The 12,568-nt window shown below is 44.9% G+C and overlaps 1 protein-coding gene across 2 annotated transcripts in view; it reads right to left on the bottom strand.

Annotated features, from left to right (window-relative positions):
- Positions 1 to 12,163, bottom strand: part of APBA1 (amyloid beta precursor protein binding family A member 1) — a 198,089-nt gene extending 185,926 nt beyond the window's left edge. For both annotated transcript variants that reach the window (XM_041744021.1, XM_041744022.1), the window contains exon 1: positions 11,935 to 12,163. The gene's annotated coding sequence lies outside the window, so the exon portion shown is untranslated. The remainder of the gene's footprint in view (positions 1 to 11,934) is intronic.
- Between the last annotated feature and the right edge of the window lie 405 nt (positions 12,164 to 12,568).

Raw genomic sequence — 12,568 nt, 5'->3', positions numbered from 1 at the left:
GTACTCAGCATATAGTCCATGTGTGTGTGTGTGTGTGTGTATGTGCATACTATCTACCTGCCATTATCCTTGCCAGTGAGAAAGGAGGTGGAAAAAATATAGGTGGGTGGATATATACTTTGGAAGGGCAAGAGAGTGATGGAATAAAGTGGGCATACATTGCTGTAGTCCATAGTGAGCTGTGGTTGCTTGTTAACAAGGGGAACATGTTGTGAGCATTTATGTCAGGAGTCAGCAAACTAGGTTCTGTGGGACAAAGCCAGCCCACCACCTGTTTTTGTACTGCCTAGGAGATGGGAGTGGTTTTTTACATTATTTATTTATTTTTAAAGATCTTATTTATTTATTCATGAGCAACACACAGAGAGAGGCAGAGACAAAGGCAGAGGGAGAAGCAGGCTCCTCACGGGGAGCCCAATGAGGAACTCAATCCCAGGACCCCAGGATCGTGACCTGAGCCAAACGCAGATGCTCAACCACTGAGCCACCCAGGTGTCCCTGGTTTTTTACATTTTTAGATGGTCAAAAAAAAAAATCAAGGAAGGAATCAAAACTTTGTGACATGTGAAAGTGATATAAAATTCAAATTTTGGCAAACATGAATAAAGTTTTATTGGAATACAGCCACACTCGTTGGTTTACACATTGTCTATGGCTGCTTTTGCACTTCAACAGCTGAGCTGAGAAGCTGCAACAGAGACCTATATGGTTCGCAGAACCTATTTACTGTCTGGCGCTATACTGAAAATGCTTGCCAGCCCCTTGTTTAGAGGAGGGAGACATTACTTCTGCTCAAGAGCACGAAGAAGGAAGTGACACATGTACCTTACTTTTCTGCAGCCCTTTATAGCTCATTCGACCCTTCCAGCAGCCCTATGTAGGAAGAGATAGGAAAGGCAGGTTTCATCATTCATTCCCCCTTTTACAGCTGGGGAAACTGAGGCTCAGCCCAATCTAGAGACTTGTTCAATATTGGCAGTTAATCATCTGAGCCTTTCCATCCCATGGTGCTGAGCCTGGAGAGACTCATTGGAAGAGCAACACACACACACACACACAGCAAGAGCATCATAAAGAAGGGAGACCAGTTGGATGAGGAGGGTGGGGAGGCTACCGCTGGGCCCCAGGACAAATAAGACCAAGAGCAGGAGCTATCTGGGCCCAGGAGTCAGCAAACTAAGTTTCAGGGGACAAATCTAGCCTACTGCCTGGGAGATGGGAATGGTTTTTTATTTTTAGGTGGGAAAGAAAAGAAAGAAAAGAAAAGAAAAGAAAAGAAAAGAAAAGAGAAAAGAAGAGAAGAGAAGAGAAGAGAAAAGAAAAGAAAAAAGAAAAGAAAAGAAAAGAAAAAAGAAAAGAAAAGAAAGAGAAAGGAAAGGAAGAAAAATCAAAATTTTGTGACATGTAAAAGAGATATGAAATTCAAATTTCAGTCTCTATAAAGAAAGTTTTATCAGAATACAGCCATGCTCATTGGTTTACACATCGCTATAGGGTAACTGCAGCCTCAGATGGTGTGTGTCCCTGGATCTGAGGCCAGTGCGCCTGTCCTGCCCCGGAGTCGCTGACTGAACCTCTAGGAGCCTGAGTCCTATCTGCTACAAAAATCCCCTCCTGATGAGGTTGTAAAGAGTAAATGAGATCATTATGAGAAGCAAATGAGTTAACTGTGTGTATTACTCAGCACAATGCTTGGCACTTTGCAGTTGTGATGTTACCTGATTGTTGTCATTCACTGGCTGGGGAAGCTGCTGAGCATTTAAAACAGCGATTGGTACGTACTCTACTAGACAGTCAGAGAGCCATATAGGATGCATTCATACCTGAGTGTAACATTAGGTTAGACTTTCATACTATCTAATGCTATGGAAACATTCCATCTGTGAAACAAATTCTAGCTCCTTTAGGACAAGACTTCCCTAGGTATTAGCTCAGGGGGAAAAAAATTCTTATATGCTCAAGTTATTTGGAAGAGAATTGGGTGTAAAAACTATTTTCACATCAGGGAAGAAAATATATTAGGTTGCAATTGAGAATGAAATCATTGAATTCCCGGGGCCTAGGGGCTGTAGCTTGGAAAAGAGGCAGGAAGGGAGAAGGGGAGGAAAGAATTGTAGGGAGAGATTAGGCAGGCTGGTGAGTAATGGGTCCAACGGTGAGGTCAGCACCCAGCAACTGGGCGTGGTCTGCACAGTCCAGGAAAGCCACTAGATTTAAGAATGGATCCATTCATCTGACTCTGTTTTCCATTTTCCACACTAATAATTTCCACTTTCAGAAATAAAATATTTACTGAACAATAAAGTTTCCCTTTAGGACTATTGTGACATTATACACAAACATACCACCCAAGATCCAAATATTCTAACGACCTGAAACATATTTTAAAAACCTCAAACTTCCGACATGAAATTATTTCACACCATAAGAAAATAAGCACTTAGTTGTTGGATGCGATACAACAGAACAGTGTTTTTTGAATTGTATGTCAGAGCCCATTAGTGCTGAAATCAGTTTAATGGGCTGCCAACCATATGGAATAGAATAGAACAAAACAGAAAATATCTGAGTGTATTACACATAATAAAGGACAAGTGCTGCTGAGTGTAACTTCTGTTCCAGTGATATGTTTGTGGGTGTGTGCACACACACACACGTGTGTGTGTGTGTGTGTGTGTGTGTTTACATTCACTCATCTATATTGCTGAGCTATGGTGTAAACTGTATTCTCACTAGAGGTCACATCCAAACAATTTTAAAGGCACCAAAGCAGAGTGTTATCCACTTTAGGAAAGCCAGATATAGGGACACCTGGGTGGCTCAGTGATTGGGTGTCTGTGTTCGGCTCAGGTCATGATCCCAGGGTCCTGGGATCGATTCCTGCATCGGGCTCCCTGCAGGGAGCCTGCTTCTCCCTCTGCCTATGTCTCTGCCTCTGTGTGTCTCATGAATAAATAAATACAATCTTAAAAAAAAAAGAGAGAGAGAGAAGTCCAGTATAAGAATCCTAATTCACTGGATAGCCACATGAAGGGTTTAATTATTTCTGTGGAGTGGGATTTCTTTCAGTGAAAAACTCTTCCCCTGCATTTAAAACATGCTATAATTTACAGGGAAAAAATGTATGCAGAGCTTGTCAAGTACACCTCATCTTTAAAATAAGGTGTACCTGTTAATGAACACCGAACTGATCTCAAGATACAGAATTTATAAGAAATCAGAAACGAAAAAAAAAAGAAATCAGAAACGTAAATGATTACATTGTTCAGAATGATAATGGATCAACTCCTTTATAAAATTAATAGTTACTATATTTTTCACACTAGGTAATTCATCATGAAGCAGAAGAGAAGGGGGCTAGAGAGGAAATTTAGTGGTTGGGGATGGTTTTACCACCACCAAAAATTAGATTTTGGAAAAGGAAAGTCACCTTATGTTTGACTCCACAGAAAGCTCCCACCTTTTGATGCATTCTCTCAATTCCTTTCTTATGAATGCCCCAAAGTAAAGAGCCCATTATCTCCAAGATAATAGGAGCTAAAATCAAGCAATTCATTAATACTGGATGTGATGGCAACCGATTTTAAAGGGAGAGACCATATCAAAAACATTTTATCCCATAAGCCTGACAATTCCATGAAAAGGAAGTGGAGGGTTCAGAAGTTACTTGACAACTATCTGGGGGAGATAGCCTGAAATTACTGCCATCGAAACTAGATAAGGATGCTTCTGGAGGTCATATGATTGAAAAAAGGATGGATGGATGTACGCACGCATCCAAAAGGAGGCCAAGATTTTAATACCAATTTAAATAAATATTACTTCACAGTTGCCTGTATTGGAAGTCCTTATACAAGTCATTCAGAGGTGCTGGGTTGTAGAGATCATGAATATACACCTATAGGAAGAAAGGAAAAAACAACTGTTCTTGTGTTATCTAAGTGGGCACACAGGGCTTCTGATAAAGCTTGTAATGGCAGCATCACTTGAGAAGTACTATATTTCAAACCAGTTAGATAGAAATTAATATGCCAAATGTTGTCTTACGATGAAAAAAAACTCTGAAGTCAAAAAAGCATGTGAAACATTTGAATAAATGATTTTATACAATGTGAGAATAGAAGGATGTTGTATTTCCTAAATTATCAATTTTATTTAATGTGGTTTTAAATATATGCAAATAAATTAATAGATTGAATACAAGTATACATTCCACTCTCTATTCATATCCCTAAAATGTGTGTTTTCAAGTTGAGATAAGGCTTTTTAAAAACCATCTCATGGAACATTAGGGACTACCTTATAATCAAGGGTACCTTATACTTGGGCATATAGGGTAAACTGCATCCCAGATAACTGAGGCTCTTCGTTGCCAGCTCAGGAATGAACTAGACTGCAGACAGGTATGCAATACATTAAAATCCCTCAATTAAACACCAATAACTGCTATCAAACCAATTTTTAAAAATTTTTTTTAAAGATTTTATTCATGATAGACACAGAGAGAGAGAGGCAGAGACACAGGAGGAGGGAGAAGTAGGCTCCATGCCAGGAGCCCAACATGGGACTCGATCCTGAGACTCCAGGATTGCACTCTGGGCCAAAGGCAGGCACTAAACCACTGAGCCACCCAGGGATCCCCTCAAACCAATTTTTATCTGTTAAAAATTATTTATGCTACTATGCACCCTGTGGAATGGAGGATGTGATGCCCTGTCTTGCATCCCCTCAGCGTACTTTGGGGTTCCCGCACAGCTCTGACGGACACTTCCCATGCACACTGACAGATTCCCGCATCCAGCCCACTCTTCCTTCTGCTTATCTACCCAAGGGCTTTATCTTGTGCCTCCGGAGCTTGCCCAGGCAATTAATGGCAGCCCTGAAGTGCTGGGGATTTAGTGCCTCTGGTATTAAATGATGACTAAACATCCCAATTTCCCCACCACTTGGTAGACAACCATAAAGTGCATCTGACACTGTAGCAGCAGCACCAAGCCTCTACTGCCCACAATGGTAAGCTGCTCATCAGCCCACCTCGTTGTACTGGCTTGCTTTCCTTCCTGGTATCATTTTCTCTACTCTCACTTATGTTTCTTGGGATCACCTTCCCTCAAAAAACTACCTGTACCCCAATCATTGTCTCAGGCCCTGCATGCATGTACTTCAGCTCCTGGTGGTAATTTTGTGCCCTCTTTGAAAACCAGCTGTCTGCAAGAGTCAAGGTGAAAGAGCTTTACTTTCATTCTTTATACCGGGACTACTTACATCTTTGGCAATGTCTCATCCATTCCTTTCCATAAGCACTTGATCCCTTACTCACGCACAAGAGTTTTTTTTTTTTGTGGGCTGTAGGGTATGCCCAGGTGAACAAAACATAGTTCAAGCCTCAAGGACTATAGACTTGAGAATGGGACATGAAACATGCAGGAAGAAAAGAAACCCTAGATTCAGACTGTGGAAGAGCCACATGGCAGTTCCCAGAGAGGAACAACTTCCAGCTGACTAGAATTTTTTTTTAAGATTTTATTTATTTATTCATGAGAGACACAGAGAGATTGGTAGAGACATAGGCAGAGAGAGAAGCGGGACTCAAACCCAGGATCCTGGGATCAGGACCTGAGCCAAAGGCATATGCTCAACCACTGAGTCACCCAGGTGCCCCTAGCTGATGAGAATTTCATCCCTACCCCAATAGAGCCTGTTCTCTCAAGTTTTCTAACATCAATGTTTGCTTGAGGACATTCATCTTTCTACAAACTCAGCAGTGACTGACACACAGATCAGCCCAAACATGGAACCTGGTGACACGGCCTTATGGGTAACTGATGAAATGTTGAAAAGCAAGGCATCACATTCTCCATAAGTGTCCATGAAGGATCCCCAAGTGACCGCTCCATCTATGGGGGAACGACAGGACATGGCCTGATGAAGGAAGGAGACCCATGAGGCTTCCCTGCTGTTCCTTCATCATGCCAAGCACATTCCCACCTCACGCCTTTAGCTCTTGATATTCTGCCTACAAGGCCCGTCCCCTAAATATCTGTGTGGGATATTCCTTCATCTCATTAAACTCTCCTTGCTCAAGGCCTTCCGTAAACACCCTTTATAAAAATAATAGCACCCTCTACTTTGTCTCACTCTATTGTCTTCCCTGCTCTATTCTTCATGGCCCTTGCCACCCCCTGACATATTACATATTTATTTATTTCTTAATCTCCTCCCACTAAAAGGTCAGTGACAAGTAGGAACTTGTCTCCTTTGCTGGATCCCTTGCACTTGGAATAGTGTCTGGTCTAGAGGAGGCACTTAGTGAATGTTGCTGAAGGTTCATCAGAAGAACCTCAAAATCATCACTCACCATGCTTGAAGTGCTATAAACTCGTCTGGAATCGTGACAGCCCCATAATTCAGGGTCTAAAGGATACATGATTATTTTATAAAAAAAGAAAGTTTTATAAAAACAATTTTTTTGTAGAACTTAAACATATTTAGCAGGTATGAGTAAATAAAATTGTTTTAATTCTATCATAAACATGTATAGGTCATGGAATGCAACTTGTTCAATGTCTATGGTGTAAATAAGAAAGAAATCCTGATATTTTAAACCTTGGAACCATAGCTAGCTTACTAAAAAATAAATTTATTCATGTATTCATGTGACAAATATTTATTGAGTGCTTATGATGAGTATGGTGTTGGATGAGGTGCTATATTTGATTTTTCTTTTGAAAAATCGACTTCACACTTCTCTGTAAAGCCATATCCTGCTGTTATAGACAGAGAAAGCTCATCTTTCTGAAAACGCTTATGTTTTTTTTCATTATTTTACTATATGCTTTATTGATTTAAGTCAGCAATCCCTCAGAGAGAATAGCCACAGAAAATACTTTGGGTGGAGGTTTTAATTCAGCTAATTTTAAAGGTAAACATTTTTCTCTTTTCATTGAGTTTAAGGGAAAGAGGAACCACTGTATTTAACAACATTAAATGTTCACTATTAAAAAAATTATATAAGTAGTTTTCGAACTCTGCTTATATAGGGCTAATTGGTTCCACTATAAATTCATGCTCTCCAAATGCAGCAGGCCTTCAAGTTGAATGGTAATCTTTTATTCGTCCCTAACTGACTCAATTGTTACATTTCCACAAGGCATATCCAAGTCATTATTCTATGGGTGGTTTCAACCTACCCACTTGTCCTTTGACTTTATTTAGAAGATGATGGTCAAATTATTCTCTCTACCTCAAAATCCCCATGCTTTTGTCTCAAGAGTCCTTCCCCTGCCTTCTTGAAGATTGATTCTATCAGTTAAGATTCTTTCTTACTTTCTCAATCTCTCTTCCTTTCTATGGATTCTTCTCCCATGATAAGTGGGCTTGAGTCTTCTTATGCTAAAAACATGACTTTATAGTATGCCATTTCTTTGATGCATCAAACTCTTTCCTCCTTTGCCACCCTATTTACTTAAAAGGAAATCTTATCTTCATTGCTTTCCATGTGCATCATCCCTGACTCTTTAACCCCTCCCTAGCAGCCTGGCGACCACTTCTACTTACCTCAAAGATAATTAAGGAAAGCCAGGAATCAAGTCCAGTGGCTTTTCCTTTGTTGTATCCTCAGCCCTATGGGATGTACTATATGAATGATGTGTTAATGGCGGTGGCTCTCTCACCTTTCCCAGCTGCCAGAACACCACACGACTTCTGCCATTTTGCTCCAGCTTCCCCTATTTTAATTTTGTTTTTATCCTCTTCTTTCTCTTCTCCCCTCCAACATATAGACATGCCCTGAGGATCTTTACCCTTACCTTTTGCTTTGTTTCGCTCTGTTTTCTCCATTGGCCGTTTCTGAGACAACAAAATCAGTCCCAAGTAGAGGAATCACAAATCTCTTTTCGTAGCTTTAACTTCTCTCTGGAAAAGCTAGCCCTGTATTCTAGTCCCTTTTTTTGGACCAATCTGTCATGCCCAGAATGAAACCTATTTTTTTTCTCCTCTTCCTCATCCTGCTCTGAACCTCCTCTCTGACAAGGACCCAAACAGTGTCTCAGCTGAGCCCAACAGGGACTTCTTTTTTTAAAGATTTTATGTATTTATTTATTTAAGGGGGAAGAAGGGGAGTATGAGTCTGGGGGAGGGGCAGAGGAAGAGGAGAAGTAGTCTCCCCACTGAGCAGGAAGCCTGACATGGGGCTTGATCCCAGGACCCCGGGACCATGACCTGAGCTGAAGGCAGATGCTTAACCTACCGGGCCACCCGGGTGCCCCAGCAGGGACTTCTCTGCTCAGCATTCAAATTATGCCTATCTCAGTCTCTGAGTCTGTCTCTTCCCCTCATTCCCACTGTCTCATTTCCTCTTACCCCTAATTTGATGACAGACTCTACCTGGTCTCCCTATAACCAGTCTTTTCTCATTGTACTATGTCCAGCAAAGCGCTACAAGATTATTGCCCTAAAGCACAATTCTGATCCTGTCAACCGTCTTCCTCAGAAACCTAACATAACTCCCTGGTACTTACTTTTTTTTTTTTTAAAATTTTATTTATTTATTTATGATAGTCACACACAGAGAGAGAGAGAGAGAGAGAGAGAGAGAGAGAGGCAGAGACACAGGCAGAGGGAGAAGCAGGCTCCATGCACCGGGAGCCCGACGTGGGATTCGATCCCCAGTCCCCAGGATCGCACCCTGGGCCAAAGGCAGGCGCTAAACCGCTGCGCCACCCAGGGATCCCTCCCTGGTACTTACTGAATGAGATCTGTATACAAGCTGCTCCGTAACCTTGGATAGGCCTCTCTTTCTCACTTTACCCCTCATTATAGCCCTTGGCATTCCCTGTGGAATTCCAAAGCACACCATTCTTTCTGCAAGCACACATCTTCCCATCACCAAGTCTCTGCTACTCACTCCTTTTCACAGATGCCTTTCCTTCCCTGCCAGCCCAAATGCCACCTGTATAAATCCCAGCTCAAATGCGACCTCTTCCATGTAACCTTCCCCAACTCTTTTACTGGAAGCCATTGTTTTATCTTATGAACACCTACAGGAATGAAGGAACACAGCTTTTGGGGCAATGAAGCCATTTTGCACCATTTTTATAGTCAGCTACCTGTACGCCCTGTCTTTCCTTCCGGGACATGAATTTCCTCTGGGCAGGATCTAAGTCTCCTTATTCTTCACATCTCTGGTCCTCCCAATCTCCCAAACTCCATCCAAAGGTACACAGAGACCAAGATGTCGTAGGTCAATTAAATATTTGTAAGTTAATGATTATAACCCTAAGGGTTAACTTTGGCCTCTAGTCCTTGCAATTCTCTCAGTTTTAGCAACAATTACTTTTTCCTTGTAGGATACAAGTCCTATCTCCCCATAGTACCACAGTATATTCCTTTTGGCTCCACAGGCCAATTTTCAAATGTCTTTTACTTCCAAGTTTTCTGAAAAACTAACTTCTCTAACAGACCCAATAATGGAAAAGCATTAATGGCGCTTTAACTGAAGAACATGCATCCACACAAAACAAACGGTTTGCTGTGGGCTACAGCAAAAGGTACAACTGCTTACCAGAGTGAATTATAGGAGTTAAGCTTGTATTATGAAACTTACCAGTCCAATCTCTGGAAAAGCCAGGCACTGTATTTTTTAAATCATCACATTTACAATGAAAATGAAATCACTAATTCCTGAGTCATCAACTGTGTTGTTGTATAATTACTCTTCTTCTAAACAATGTATTTACCTTGTCAATTTCTAATATTCTTAAACTTTCCTGTAAGACATTTACATCTCTGGATTTTACTTACAAATATAAAGACAACTTAAAGAAAAAAACACAGAACCTCTTTGAATGCTTTTTAAATTCCATAAGCACTTTTCTCAGAAAGACATTGGCAGAAATAATATGGAGTAAAGAACTGAGATTCAAAATTCATTTTTATAAATCTATCCTTAAATCTTGGAGGAGATCCAACAACCTCACATTAAAATTTTAGAAGGCTTGACTGAAGGACGTGGGGAAATTTAACGTTCACAGTTTCAAGAGCACCTGGTCTATATATCACCATTAATTAAGAGAAGATAAACAGGAAGGAAAAAAAAACAAATGTGCACAGCACATGTTTCATTATTTTCAATGTAACAACAATATCATGCAACCTTTGACAAAACAAAACAAATTCTTTTTACCATAGAAAAAGAGAAAGAACCGTCTGAGGCCAACGTGTTACATATTTACTTGAATAGCCATGACTGCTTACAGGCTTTTCAAAGAGGATCGGAGCAGCCAGTTTGGATTCTGACAGCAATGCAGCAGAATTTAAGGTGTGATTTAAATATGTTCTAAGCAGGTTAATCTAGTCACACCACATGTTAATAAAGAAGTATCAGGATATTAAAGTGTAGAGGAGCATTCCTTCTTACAAATACCGCAGGAGAAATACAGTCGATGGGGAGTCAAACTGCAGTGGACACACACACATACACACACACCAATATGCTATCTCTCATCTTTACCCAACCCCACATAAGCCTATCTTTATCACGCAGAGACAATTAAGCAGCTATAGACTCTGGATGCAATTCTGTGTCCTGGCTCCCACTGGATGACTTATTGCCAGCCTGACATTTTTCAAATTCTCTATTATCAGGCTACATTGGCTAGGAAAGCAGACTTCACCAACCCAGGACCCCATCTCCGATGGGTCCCAGGAGATTTCAGTTCGTGAATGATATATGGCACCACCTAGCCATTGTGAGAACTGGAAGAGTGGATGACACCAGCAGTAGAAATAAAGTATCCCTTTTCCTTAGGAAAACGCCCTGCCTGTGCCTGATGCTGACCAAGGGGGTAGGAAAACATCTGCCAGAACGATCTTTTTCTTCTTCTTCTTCAATACTCCCCCTGACCCCATCTTTCTATAGACAGTTCCGGAGTTCATTCTACAAGAACCGGCATAAAGATCAGCCATTCTTCAGCCATAAGGTTTTCAGCGTTGGAATGTGGAAGGAGAAGGTCTAGTTGACGTTCAAAGTTGTGGGGACGGGAGAGATGAATGTGGCCATTAAGGTCAGACAAGAGATAAACAATAGAAACTGCAGAGTCAGGGCATCTGAGACCCTTACGGGGCCAGGAGAGAAGTGTCACAGGATAGAAGCTCCTTTCAAATCCGCGGAGGCTCGCAAGCCCACAAGGGGTAACCATCGTCCTATTTCCCTGCCATGCGCCCGAAACCACATGCACACTTCCACATCCCCATGCCAAGAAGCCAGAGAAAGGGGAAGTGCGGATCCCATCCCCACACAGGAGCGGAACACAGACTGCACTCAGAGTTGCAGGGTCAGAACCACAAACACCGTCCCACAGTCAGCGGGTGGCGGCAAGTCGGGGCACCTGCACACCCCTGGGTTGGGAGCGCAGGTGGGGGGGCGTGGAGGCAGTCACACGAGTACACACGCGTACACACACACACTCACACTCACACGCGTGGGATCTTACAAATCGGCACCTACCCCCCCCCCCCCCCCCCCGCCTGCACACACATACCAAGTGCATCCTGCCCACCCCGCCGTTGCCATCACCACACTCTTCCTCCGGGAGAGTCAGCCAAGGGATGAGAGATCCTAGCGGGGATTCCTGGAAATGTCATTCTCCACCGCCTACGGCCCCCCCCCCCCCGGGCTGTACCCTTCACACACACACACACACACACACACACGCACGCACGCCCCTTCCGCCGCCTCCCAAGCCCCGCATCTCCGCGCGCACCGGACACCGGCGTCCCCGCCTTCGGCGCCCCGTCCCCGCCCGGCGGCTCCCGGCTCGAGGCACTGCCCCCGGACGTCGCCGGCTGTCCCCGCTCAGCCGCACCATTGTTCCCGGGCGCCCCCGGGCTCGCGGCGGGGCTGCCCCACTCGGCGCCCCTCCGCGGCGGCGGTACCTTGCCTGACAGCTGGGTCCGCGGGCCCGCGGCGCAGGCGGCGCTAGTGACAGCGCGGGGGCCAAGCCTGGGAACGACGCTCCGCTGCAGCCGCTCCGACCTCCAGCGCCACCATCTTCCCCGCCGCCGCCCCGCCGCCCCGCCGGCCCGCAGCCGCCCTCGCCCAGCTCCGGCTAGGGCTCGGCAGCCGCCGCTCGGGCCCCTCGGTCGGCGGCCCCACCCCCTGCTGCCCGCCCGCCCGCCCGCCCCTCGTGACGCGCGCCGGGGCCGAGCCGGGCCGGCCTGCGCGGGAGGGCGCCCGGGGGAGCGCGCGCGCACACGCCGGCGCTAGTAGCGCCCCGGCCTCCCACGCCCACCCGCGCGCACGCGCCGCGCGAGCCCGGGGCGGCGGGAGGCGGGAGGCGGGAGGCGGGCGGCGGGCGGCGGGAGGCGGCCCCGGGCGTGGGGGGCTCGGGCGGGCGTGCGCCGCGGGGGCGCCTCCCGCCGCCGGTCCCGCTCCGCCGGGCGCACGGGGCCTGCCGGGGACGCCCCACCCCCCCACCCCCACCCGACCCCCACCCCGACCCCGGCGGCAGCGGCGGGTGCTCTTTGCTTAGTTACTCCTGAGCTTTCCCGCGTCCCGGCCCGGGCATGC

Source organism: Vulpes lagopus, chromosome 2 (assembly GCF_018345385.1).
Source record: "Vulpes lagopus strain Blue_001 chromosome 2, ASM1834538v1, whole genome shotgun sequence".
Lineage (NCBI taxonomy): Eukaryota > Metazoa > Chordata > Mammalia > Carnivora > Canidae > Vulpes > Vulpes lagopus.
This window is presented reverse-complemented; position numbering and strand designations above follow the sequence as displayed.